General features: G+C 46.0%; 1 protein-coding gene across 8 annotated transcripts in view; it reads right to left on the bottom strand.

Moving 5' to 3' along the window:
* Positions 1–13,540, bottom strand: part of FAM110B (family with sequence similarity 110 member B) — a 130,411-nt gene that overhangs the window by 15,504 nt on the left and 101,367 nt on the right. For 3 of the 8 annotated variants that reach the window (XM_081258878.1, XM_081258882.1, XM_081258883.1), the window contains one exon: positions 1,405–1,609. The exons of the other annotated variants lie outside the window; for them this stretch is intronic. The gene's annotated coding sequence lies outside the window, so the exon portion shown is untranslated. The remainder of the gene's footprint in view (positions 1–1,404; positions 1,610–13,540) is intronic. 8 annotated transcript variants of the gene reach the window in all.

The following is a 13,540-nucleotide window of genomic DNA, read 5'->3' as shown; positions in this document are numbered from 1 at the left end:
GAAACGTCCCAGGTACAGCCCTCAACAGGCCTGGAAGCGTCCCAGGTACAGCCCTCAACAGTCATTGAAACGTCCCAGGTACAGCCCTCAACAGTCATGGAAACGTCCCAGGAACAGCCCTTAACAGTCATGGAAACGTCCCAGGTACAGCCCTGAACAGTCATGGAAACATCCCAGGTACAGCCCTCAACAGGCCTGGAAGCGTCCCGGGCTGCCAGGGGTGAGAGGGGCTGGATATGGATGGGAGCCTGGAAGGGAGGGAGGAAAGCACATTAGCTGGCGCCTCCTCCCCACGCCTAACTGGAGGCTGCCAGGCCTTAGGCTGCTTCCAGAACAAAGCCCCTTTCCTGCTGTGGTGGCAGAATCTGTGTGCCCACTACCAGAGAAGCTGGAGTTCGCAGTACTTGCTGTGCCAGAGGAGAAAGCAGTGAGCGGGAGTTAAGAGGCAGGAAGATGCTCTGGAAACTCTGCGGGGAGACAGCATTCCTAAAATACAAAGAATCGGCCCACTAAATCCAATTTGCGGCAGTGACAATAAAAGCCCTTCGGTAAGATTCTCTAAGGAGCTCTGAAAATTTCACTGCTCCCTCTGTGGGAGGAAAGAATTATTCTAACACCTTGCTAAGGAAATGAGAATATCTTCTGAACAGCAGAAAAATAACAATCTAGTCATCACCTGATTCGATAAAAATCAGACTTCCCTGCACTTGCCGGGAGGATTGGACCTGAATCCTCCAGGCCACGGAGACCCACCCAATACGACAAAGACCACTTCCTGTGATCCTCCCACCCTCAAGGGACAGACCCCCAAGGGGGCATGTTTATACAGACAGAAGATCTAGAACGCGCAAAGCACCAGTTACGTATCTGTGCCTTCAGAAAATAATGTTTACCGAGCATCTACTCATGCCAGGCAGTGAACACAATATGGATGGAGCGCACAACTATGGCAGAAATAAATGCAATATGCAGCATGATAAGTCCAGGCGCTAAAAAGAAGGGGAGAACCCGGGTTCAGTGAGGTGGAAAGGGCTGCTGGTGTGTCCCAGGAGCTTCGAGAGGAGGTGAGGGCTGGTGGAGGTGTCAGCAGGATGAACAGAGGGGGTTTTTCTTTAAGACGGTAGAAACAACAGCACATCTGTATGTTGACAGGAGCGGTACAGTGGAAAGAGAAAAACCATCGCACAGGTTGCAGGAGAGAGATTTCATACGGAGGCACTGAAAACAGCGAAATAAAAATGAGAAGCAGAGACCTTAGCACAGGGGTAAGTTCTGGCTTACAGGCATCAGGAGGCTCTCCGGGACTTTTCACACCTGGCCCGGGACATCGGAGGAGACCTCTGGAGACGATGACAGTGCTCCAGCAGTGGCAGGGGCCAGCACTCCTGGGGGTGAGGGCAGTACCTGTACGGACCCTCCCCGGAGCCTGAGCTGGGCTCGGGGCAAAGAGCACCTGCCGGGGCCGACGGACAAGAAGACGGGCAGTGATGCTGCTGCGGGGACACAGACCCGGTGAGCCAGCAGGTACCTTCTAGTACAGATGCTGAGCTGTCACAGGAGCAACACTTAACAGTGCTGGGAAGCAGCAAGTCCCCATTTGCTTCTCCTCCTGCCAAAAGCAAATCATCGGATGAATTATAATTCTATCTCCGAGCAGAGAGAGGAAGAATGTACTGCTTTTGCACATTTAAGGTTTAACCACGGGGAATCAGAGACCCCAGGGAAAAACAACTAAGTCGTAGAGTATATAATAGCCAAGGAAGGGAATGCAATCCTTCAACAAAGACCACTCAGTGCCTACCATGGGCCAGGAGAGGCCGATGTGCCTGAGACGGAAGCAGCGTGGCCATCACAACATGCACAGTGTGCCAGCTGCAGCCTGCACAGTGCAGTGTCAGGGCGGGGAGATTCCAGGGGACAAGGGCCGGGGAGCACCCGAGTGGAAATGAGCGGACGGTAACCCATAACCATTCCGATGGTGAGACGGGGAAAGGCATCTGGGAAACAGAAGACAGAGGACCTAGCGGGGTAAGAAAACAGCAAGGAGAAAGGGGCCCAGAGAGCAGGTGTGACCCTGGAGGACAGCGTCCTGGCAGAGAAGGGGCTGGCGGGCCCCATCCTCCAGGGTCGGGGGTCAGAATACGAGCTCCGCACTCCCAGCTCCACTCTTTACTCCCATGTGACCTCGGGTCTCTGTAACCTTCGGGTTCCTCACCTGCACCACGAGGATGACCGCAGGAGCCCTTCCTGGTGTGTTGGGGGTAATACACGTTAGCCACTGTCCTTTGTAATGAGCTAGAGACAATGCCATCAGAATGTCACAGACTGTAGAGGCAATTTGTAGATCGATTTAAGGAATTTTTTTTTTTTTTTTTTTGCGGTACGCGGGCCTCTTACTGTTGTGGCCTCTCCCGTTGCGGAGCACAGGCTCTGGACGTGCAGGCTCAGTGGCCATGGCTCACGGGCCCAGCCACTCCGCGGCATGTGAGATCTTCCCAGACCGGGGCACGAAACCGCGTCCCTTGCATCGGCAGGCAGACTCTCAACCACTGCGCCACCAGGGAAGCCCTAAGAGAATTTTTAAACAATTAAAACTGTCCCAAACTGGTATTAACTCCTTTGTAAAGAGTGAGCTTTTCATCCCAGAATGGGCCTGTGCAGACGAAGCCTTGCCATCAGCCCAAGAAACTTTAGAGGGGATTCCTGCAGTGGATGAGGGGTGGCAGATGAACAATAAGTCCTGTGATTCTTTGAAACTTTTTCTCACTGTTGATATTTAATTTACTGTGTTCAAAGCAAGAAGACAGGAACACGGGGACAGAGAAAGCATGCAGACAGAAGGAAGGTTTGAAGATAAACTGTATGTAAGGTATTGATCACTGAGCGAAGAATTAAATGGAATATATTAAGAGCGTGAAGTGGATTAAATCTCCCAAGAAACAGAGAGTAAAGAGGAGGAAGGCATGAGCGAGGTGGGGTGGAGGGACAGACAGCAGGACCCGACTGTGCTCGGAACGTGGTGGACCTTTCCTTCCTCTCTGTTCTAGTCGTCCCGGATCTGCAACACGGATGATCTCTTATATCCTTTATGGCCTTGAAATTCTCATACTTCTTATGCAGCCTGTTTCTCTATATAGAACGTGCGGAGTTCTTTAAGCAGCGCACAGACTCTGAAACTGCCCATGAGTTTACAGCCTGATGGAGGGAATCACTGCCAGGAACCATTTATGGGGCTGAGGGGTGATGACCAGGGCTGAGGCAGCCTCTCCTGTTACCGAGGGCTGGATGGTCCCTGTAGTAAACATGCTAACAGCAGTTATACTGGCGTGTAACGTGTCAGCCTGTGTTTGCGATCACGTCACCCCAAATTCTTCAGAAAACATTTAGCCGGCAACTGCAGTTTAGTAACGGACTTATGAAATTCTGCAGTCAGGACCTGGTCTGTGTGCAAAAGGAAGCCACGGGCTCCTAACTGGGAGATGTTGCCAGAAACCACTTTGGATGCGATGCCGAAGTCTCCAGTCAAATGTATTTGTGTAATTTCTCCTCCATTAGCTTAGAGGGGATCCAACACTTCTGTGACATTGTTTATTCTTTACTGATTGCTACAGAGAGGGGATTGGACTTTTCTCTTTTGTTTAACAGCCTTAAAGGTAGATGGAGGCTTTTAAACATTCATGTTCATCTATTATACTATTTTACTTACTAAGGGCCTCTAGATCACTCCAGTCGCTGTTTCTAGAACTCAAGGAGGTTAGAGCTTTCCTGTGTTTATATCTAGAAAGACGTTGCAATAAATGAAGCCAATGTATATACCATAAAGACTAAATTGCTCCCTTTATCAAGCTACAATTGACCATTAAAATAAAACTTACCTTAGGGAGACACTGGAAAAAAGAAACTATATAAAAAAGCTATGGTCTATCTCAGAAAATATTTCAGCAGTCCATTTCTAGTCTTTGCTCAGAGAACTACTCAATATTCAACTTCTCATTTTTCAATGCCAGCTTTTCTCAAATATTATGATAAACACTCTAAAGTGACCTACTTCCCCTGACACCTAAGAAAAGTGATGTGTCATTTCAAAATCCATTTCTCCCACTTGCAAGTCAAGCAACAATACTTCTAGAGTCATCCTTCTCTGCCAGATGGGAGAGTCTCTTTTAAATAAAAATTTCAAGAAAAAAAGTTATTCTGAAACGTATCAAATGTTCCCTTCTAGCCGGTAATTTGGAACAGTCCTTGGGTGCAGCTCTCTAGCTGGAACCGGAGTGTAGACTGGGGATCCTCATGACAGAGCCTGGCAGGGAACTAGGCAGTAAAGTGATGTAAGGAGTACAGAGATTCTCAAAAAGCAGGGTTATCTAAGAGGGCACTTGGCCTGAGACCCCTACAGGGACAGGAACACTGAGTGCAGAGCAGATTTTGGACCCAAGTGGGTCTACGTTTGAATCTTGCTTCTGTATCCTCTAGCTTTGTGGCCTGGGGCAAGTAAATTCTCTCTAGGTACTTCCATTTTCCTGTCTGTAAAGTGAGGATCCTAACAGCACCTTCCCCACAGGGTGGCTGTGAGATGACGGGGCACAGAGAACAGAAGGCACTCAGCATGGGGCCTGGCTCACAGAAGGCAGGCACTGAATTTTTACAGTAAACGTGATTGAAAGCACTGAAAGTCCCTACAGGTATCACAGGAAAACCATTTCCCTGGTCAATTTATTGTTTTCAAATCACATAGAAGTTCCAGATGTTCTTGTAAAAAAGAAATGCATCAAAACAGAATCTGTATCTACAAAAGATCTTTCTGGGATTTGGAGAGGCATTGCACTAAATCCGTTTAGCAATGGGGGAGGAATTGACATCTTTCCTGGATTGAGTCTCCCAGTTCTTTAACATGGTATGTCTCTCCATTGATTTAGACCTTCTCTGATTTCTTTCATCAGAGTTCTAGAGTTTTCAGCACATGAGTCCTATATGGGTTTTGTTAGGTTTACACTTAAGTATTTCATTTTTTTGAGCCATTGTAAATAGTTCTGTATTTTTTTTTTTTTTTGCGGTACGCGGGCCTCTCACTGCTGTGGCCTCTCCCGTTGCGGAGCACAGGCTCCGGACATGCAGGCTCAGCGGCCATGGCTCACGGGCCCAGCCGCTCTGCGGCACATGGGATCTTCCCGGACCGGGGCACGAACCCGTGTCCCCTGCATCGGCAGGCGGACTCTCAACCACTGCCCCACCAGGGAAGCCCCAGTTCGGTATTTTTAACTTTGGCTCCCACCTGCTCATCACTACTATACAGAAATACAACTGATGTTCGCATGTTGATGTTGTATCCTGTGATCTTGCCAAATCACTTTTTTAGTTCTAGGGGTTTTTTGTTTTTTGTCATCTCTTACTATCGAGAAAACAACCTACGGTGCAAACTTTGGCCTCAAAATCAGAAAGACCGGGACTAAGTTTCCTAAATTGCTCCAAAATTCTAAAAAGAAACTTTGCTTTGAAAAAAAGTGTTTTTCCCTTATTATGGTTCCGAAGATGGCCTGGGTTGGAATATGTCATTTAAACAGTACTGAAGACAGTAAGGCACTATCATATGAACTTACTCTTGCCCAGGCAATACCAAGGGGAAGGGGTACGAGCAGATGAGACCAGAAACCAAAGAAAATTAATACATTCCTGGCGCTTCTGAAACAGTTTCTCAAAAGTATTTTCACATAAGGATTCCATCATTCCAACAGAACAATTCCAGATTTCAATAGTTTCCTACTCCAAACTGAAGTGCTTTCCACTTGTTTTGATAAGAGCTTAAGAGGTACAAGCTTCCAGTTATACAATAAATAAGCCATGGGGATGCAATATACAGCATGATAAATATAGTCAATAATATTGTGGTAACTTTGTATGGCGACAGATGGTTACTAGACTTATCTTTGGGACCATCTTGTAATGTATGTAGATGTCCAATCACTACCTAGCACACCTGAAACTAACATAATATTGCATGTCAGCTATATTTGTTAAAAAGTCAGCATCAAAGAACAGGATTTGGGGCAGAACTGACTGGTTGGTCAAACTTAAAAGGAATAAATCATTTTTCTTTTAAAAGTCCTCAGTTTCTCTATAGTCTACTAAGAAGAATAAGATTCAGAAACATACTTGACCTTTCCTAAATCTTCTTCATTAATTCTACATTTTAAAGGACCATGCTAATAGAGATGTGTATAAAGTGATTGGCAAAGTTTTAAAAACAACACTCGTTTTGTAAACTTGAGTTCTATTTCAATGTGGAAACCTGTTCTAGAATTAGTGATGCGAAATGAATAAATAAGCAAACAGGTTTCTTATCCTTTGGTAGGTCTCAAAAATGCCCCAGATCAGTTCAGGATGCATCCCTCTTTTTTTTTTTTTTTTTTTTTTTTTTGCGGTACGTGGGCCTCTCACTGTTGTGGTCTCTCCCGTTGCGGAGCACAGGCTCCGGATGCGCAGGTCCAGCGGCCACGGCTCACAGGCCCAGCCGCTCCGCGGCATGCGGGACCCTCCCGGACCGGGGCACGAACCTGTGTCCCCTGCATCGGCAGGTGGACTCTCAACCACTGCGCCACCAGGGAAGCCCTGGATGCATCCCTCTTGTTTTCTACCTCCCCTGACACACGTCACTAGGATATGGGCTATTACACTTTTCTGGGGTTTAAAGAGTGTAAGCAAAGTTAATAAAAAGGTGTAAGGAAAAACGGACTTGTGCAGTGTAATATGGAATCCCAATCTCTGTTTAAAGCTAGCCTGTTAGGTCTGTTTGGCTTTGAGGATAAATTTTTCTGGTAGACAGAGCAACCCAAGAACTGATCTATTACAAGTCCACTATGCCTCGCTATCAAGGAAGCAGAGGGTTTCACAGATTTCATAGTCAGAAGGGACTTAAAAGACCCCTCGAGTCCAATTCATCATACTGCAGGGTGACTGAATAATCCAGTTCTGAAGGTTCTGCCAGTATATATGGCCTCTAATCTGTAGAATAAGCTTAAATCTAATTATTAGCCCTGTGGCCAAGAAGATGTCACTTGGGAACCCAGTCCTTTTTTTTTAGGGCTGAATGCTTCCATTTTCAATTTCTCTAGGTTGACACTTTTATTAATTAACCAGGGAGCACCCCACCCCCTCCCCAAAATAAAAAACTGAAATAGATACAAGAGAGATAAGATAAAGCAGATTAACAGAGATATAAAAGAAGATACAAAATTAAAAACCCTTTTCCTATATGGCTATCAAATCCTCCTCATTTGTAAGAAGTCAGAATAACACATTTTCCACGGAAATAGAACAAAATCGAATCCCTGTCGCAAACACTATTAATTAACTTAGAAATCCGCTTTTATTCTGTCTTCCAAAGGGCGTCTGTACACAAGGAAACTGTATCTCAGAATCTATAATCAGGACAGCAACAAAACCAAGTCTGGCACAACTGACAAATTCTCTCTCAATTAATCTTTATAAAGCAGAAGTCATGTGAATAATCAAATAATTTATAATTACTAACTGTATAAAATCTTTACCATATCATGTTGATGGGTTACACGATTTAGTGTTTTCTGCACAATGGTTTCTAAAGATGGAAGTATCCTAGGGGGTCTATTATTAGCTCACACAACAGATGTATATAATTTGAATAATGTGAAATATACATAAAGAAAGTGAAAAAAAATCCCAAACATTACTTTTGGTTCAAAACAGTAGTGTGGGGCTTCCCTGGTGGCGCAGTGGTTGAGAGTCCGCCTGCCGATGCAGAGGACACGGGTTCGTGCCCCGGTCCGGGAAGATCCCACGTGCCGCAGAGCGGCTGGGCCCGTGAGCCATGGCCGCTGAGCCTGCGCGTCCGGAGCCTGTGCTCCGCAACGGGAGAGGCCACAACAGTGAGAGACCCGAGTACCGAAAAAAAAAAAAAAAAAAGAGGGAATCTTTGGAGTTTTTAACCGAAGTGGCCTGGAAGATGTTTGCAACTGAAGCTGCTGCAGAGCTTGCTGATTTGCAGCTGAAAGTAAGAGCGTGTTGAGTCAAAATCTCCTTAGTGCAGCCTCTCTGGAAGCTTCTTGGCTCCTTGTAGCATGGCCATACATGTCTCCCTGAGGACCCCCTGCTTAGAAGGAATCATCCGCGATGAAGTTTTTCATCCCAGCCAGCCACCTACTAAACCTCCCAGCACAGACCTTCTGATACAGCGCCCTGGTGTCCCATTCGGTCCTGCAAAACAAGACGGCCAGTTTCAGGATGGGAAGAGTGCTTGAAATCTGAACACCCTGGAACGTGAGGCCGGTTTTATCAACCTGCATGGCCCGCGCTAGTGGGATAGGCATTTCCACGACAGAATGAGCTCATTCATCAAAGGCGTGGAAATGATGTCACAGAACAAGGTCGGTGCAGAGAGGAGGAAAGAGAAAAGGAACATGTCCAATTAAGTCCCTCGGGATTATGGAAAAGGCATTATTATCAGTAAAGAGATTGATGATAACTGGGAAACATTTTAAAAACTTAATGACACCTGTGCACGCGGGATATATCATTTTCATACCTAAGGATCTCACTCTAGCGTCTTTCTGACACTCGCATGTTGGAGGACAAGAGATTTCCCAATATGGCATAAGTACTTATAAAGACAGATACTTTTTGACTTATTTTTTAAAAATGCTGTCCTGTACTTAATCTCTTTGTGTTTTCTAATGAAAGAGGAAACCTGAGTCTCTATTAAATTTAATGCAGATTAAATAAGGACATTGCAAAGATGCCTTCTGGTTATAAAGACAGACCGTGTTTATTGATGTAAATATTCATTAGGTACCTACTACATGCAGCAATGATCAGAGAAATCACCCCTGGCTGGTATCACTGTGCATCAGGTCAGCTGGAAGGGGCTTTACAAATATTCACACATCAACTCCCCCCAGCAGTTCTATTAAGCAGGAGCTATCATGAGCCTTCATTTTACAAATGAAGAAACCGAGGCCCCAAGATGTTAAGATGCTCAAGAATTTGCCCAAGAAAATGCTCGCTGCCCCTCAGCTAGAAAGAAGTGGAGCTGGAACATGAATGGGACCATGCAGGGCCATGATCACATCTGCCTGATGAAGAAACCAAGGTCCCGAGAGGCTAAGGACACCCCCAAACTTGCTCACCCCCCACTTCTGGCAATAGCTTTGTCTCTCTGGGCTTACACGTAAGACCGAGACCCCTGCACCTTTCCTCTCTCTAAGTTTCCCCAGCTCTTTTCCTGACTGTTGGTCCACGGGTTGTCCCGCTGGGGAGTGGACTTGAACAAACGGCCCTTTGTTCCTGACTCTGCGTCCAGCTGCCACTAGGAAAGCCCAGCGTAAACCCTATCGACTCTTCTCATGGAGTCGGCTTGCTTCCTGCTTTGTTAGACTCAGAGAAGTGACTTCACTTAGATTCCCTAATTGGTTTACCTACTATCGATTCTGTTTTATTTTATTTTTCCTGCTTAAGGGATTCTGGACAGAGCTGCACAAAAACGCTATAAAATAAACCTGTTACAAAAGAGGCTCTTTGCTTTAAGCCATCCCATGGGGTCATGAGCCATGTGCTTTCTGGACTTCTCAATTGCTTTTTTTTAGGTCTTGAGGGAGCTGCTAGGCTTAGACTCCTAGAGGCAGCCCCCAAATGCCGTGTGCATCGCATTAAGGAGAAGCTCGAAATGGTTTTGAGTTAACAAACTATTCCGGATGCTTTCCGGTTTGTTATATCCTCCAGCCTCTGGAATCCAGAATCACAAGCCTGAAATGGAACAAATTCCGTTCTGGACAAGAATAAGGTCATTTACTTGTCTCTTCCATATCTCTTCCTAAGAGGTTGAATGTTCACTCTTTCATAATCTCTGGGTTAACTGTCATGACACATCCAAATCTCAGTGTCTGCGAGGAAGAGGACTCCCAAGACCTTTGAAACGGGCTGATTTATTATTCTACGGCCAGGTCACAGAACGACCAGAAGTGTGAAGGCACACACATCTGGTCTGAATTTTAGGGCGGGCATGTTTGTATGTTCAACGGCTAAGTCAGTTCCTCCTATGTTCCGGCAAGGTTCTACATGTCAGACAGAAGGGCCTCCCTGGAAAGGGGACATCTCGGCGAAGCTGTGAAGGAGGTGAGGGAGGGATCACAGAGACGCAGGGGGAAGACGAGTGCGGAGGCCCCCGCGTGGCTGGCAAGAGAGTAAGGAGGCGGGCGCCAGGGGCTGCTGCAGGACCACGACTCTCCCTGCACACAGCCGGCGCCACTGGAGTGAGGGCTTGGACTCAGGAGTCGGAGGGGCCCCTCCGATGCTCTGCTGAGAAGAGGCTGCAGGGGCCAGGATGGAAGCAGGGAGCAGCAAACCGGCTCTCACAATGGTCCCAGGGGTTTGGAGCTCGGTGACAGTAGTGGGGTGGGGAGAAGTGGTCAATTTCTGGATATATAGTAAAGGTGGAGCCGACAGGATTATCGTACAGTTAAGTCCCCTACGTACGAATGAGTTCCGTTCGGAGAGCGCTTTGTTTAGGTCCAACAAAGTTAGCCTAGGTACCCAGCTAACACCATTGGCTATATAGTACTCTACTGTAATAGGTTTATAATACTTTTCACACAGATCATACATAAAACACGAACACAAAAAATAAAACATTTTTAATCTTACAGTACAGTACCTTGAAAAGTACAGTACAGGACCAGCTACATCACCGTTGCTTTTACGCTTGCTTCCGGACATCCTGGGCTTGAAATAAAGATACTGTACTACTGTGCTCTACACAGTACCGCACAGTAAAGTACACAAAAGCACAACCACTTAAAGAGGATGCACGCACGTGGCAATGAACGCCAGACACGTGAACTAACTTACGTGATTGGACCTGAGAACGCATATTTGCATCTTTGAAAGTTTGCAACTTGAAGGTTCGTATGTAGGGGACTTGCTGTATCCTCCTTTGTTCACTGTCTGTCTCCTACACTAGTATTCAGTTCCACTGGAGCAGCCTTTGTCTGTTCTCTGTGTCTCCAGAGCCCAGAGCAGTGCCTGGGACACACACGTCTACAGATACCTGTAGGTGAACCTACCCAAGTTCCAAGCGCAGCCAAATGGCCAAACTAGGATTCCAGCCCAGGCTCATCTCACTTCCAAATTCCAGTTCATAATCACTGTGTTGTTTTGCTTCTGCTAACATTACATGCAGAACATTACAAGGACATGCAGGGGAATTCCCTTCTGGAGTCCTAAAGAAAATGGAAAATGAGCCAGGAAAGTCACTTTAAGAAACTGGCTGGGATAGGGTGTGGGGATGGGCACGAGTAGGTGAGCAATGGAATAGTTCAGAAAATAGTGTTCGTCAAGGTGAGTCACAGGTTCTGAGGAAGGTGAAGTTCCCCAGAATTTACAGTGATGCAGCTACAAATTAAAACAGCAACAACAGCACTCGGCCTCTCTGGGGTCTGATACCAGCTAAGACTGTCTCTTGTGCTGCCTGAAACCCGAGGACAGCACAGCACAGAGTCTGGAGAGGCACCTGCTGGGTTTAGATATGGCCTCTACCTGACCAGCTAAATGTCCTTCAGCAAGATACTTCAATTCCCTGTGTCTCAGTCGCCTCATCTGTAAAAAGAGATATGACCCGTCTCCTAGGAACATGAAATCGGGATGAAAGAAATTAACACGTGCAAAACGTTTAGAACAGTGCCTGACTCATACGGATAATTAACGCTTACTGAACGCTGGTTACTTCACCTGTGGGTTTGTCTCTCACCCCAGTGCCAGCAAATGCATCTAACACCTCCCCGACCCATCCAGGTAACTAAGAAACCCTCTTTGTTGTGTGAGTCCCCGAGGAGAAGGCTTGCATCCCACTCCTGAGGTTCAAGAGAGATCGGTGTGAAGTCTCATTTGCAAGAACGGAAACCAGGAAGGCAGTGTAAGGTTCACTGTGATGAGGGAGGCCCCGGGGCTTGTGGGAGGGAGGGAGACGCAAGAGGGAAGAGATATGGGAACATATGTATATGTATAACTGATTCACTTTGTTTAAAGCAGAAACTAATACACCATTGTAAAGCAATTATACTCCAATAAGGATGTAAAAAAAAAAAAAAGAAAGTCCCGAGAATTCCTGGAAATGTGTAATTTATTCTTGTCTCGTTACCAGAATACAAATCTATTTTACTTTAGGGACAGCAACTATGGCTTCTGGGAGAATCCTCCTGGGCTAATACTATCCCTTATCATGGAAAGGCGGCCAGTCATAGACAGAATCTGTCAGGACTTCTGAGTCCATCTCACATCACGGCAATAATCTGGGAAAACGGTGTCTCCCTGTACAAATATTAGCCTTGGAGTTAGTAGTGAGTCCTTCCCTTCTTAAGGGACAGGACCTGCTCATTAAAGACCCAGAGGGCAGGCTAGAGCAAACTTATTAATTTCGTGGATGACTTTGAAGGCAGGGCAGGATGTGAGTTACTTTAAAACATAGAATACCAAAACAAAGAGGCTAGGAGTGAGTGGGAGCCTTTTAAAAAATGCTGGAGAAGTCACTTATACTCTCCTCTGACATTTACCTTCTTCCTTTGCTTGCTGAGTTTTAGCCAAGACCTGAGTCCAGAGCAATTGTGGATATAGATACCTAAGAAACACCGTCAAAGATCTGTACCCAGAGGACCGTGCTTTACCAACGAATCACTCTCAGTCAGAGATTTGTTTTCTTCTTTTGCAGGAAACTTTAAAAGATCCCTTAAAGCCATAACGCCAGATGATATTTCCTCTGGGGATGTTCCTGGGAACACATTGCTAGAAATTGTTTCCAGGCTGGATGGGAATCAGCACTCATCTAGAATCAGGCTGGATCAGGCAGTCCCAGCAGTGAGGTGTGGCTTCAGGATGCATGGGGGTCCTTATGAGCGATACAAACAAATGTTCAAAGACAGACTGGGGCACTCAGACTTTGGAAGTCTAGCTTACACAAGGTGACCTTACACAAGGTCATCATTTTTCAAGCAAAAGTGAATTAGAACTTACTTGTAAAAATGACTAAGTAAGCTACTGATGGGAAGATGCTAATTTTAAACTTTAATATTGTTATAATTGTACTAAAAACAACCCAAAACAGAGTTATATTTTTTTTTACCCATGGCCTTTTGCTGTAAGTGTAACTAGTCCGAGCTATGGCTATCTGGATATCCATGGGTGAATCTGTTTCTTAGTTAGATAAGACACAGAAAATGCAGAGCACAAGGCCAGGGACAAACCTGGCTTCAGTGAATGGCTGAGAGGATGCAATTTTAGGCCCTCCAGTAGCTCCTGGAGTCAGGGAATGAGGGGCCTGTGCGGGGACACAGAAAAGAGAAGCCCTTCGACTGACTCACCACATGTTTATTTAAGGGTCTAAACAGTTTGCTTAAAGAAGCATTTGTGATGGGATCTTTTAGAAGTAGTTTATACACTTCTACACCTGTTTATTGATAATTCACGGTGTACTACATGAGTGCAGTACATGTAAACACTGTCTGTAGGTGTCCGCTTTTCC

Source organism: Mesoplodon bidens (assembly GCF_964165515.1).
Source record: "Mesoplodon bidens genome assembly, chromosome: 16".
NCBI lineage: Eukaryota > Metazoa > Chordata > Mammalia > Artiodactyla > Ziphiidae > Mesoplodon > Mesoplodon bidens.
This window is presented reverse-complemented; position numbering and strand designations above follow the sequence as displayed.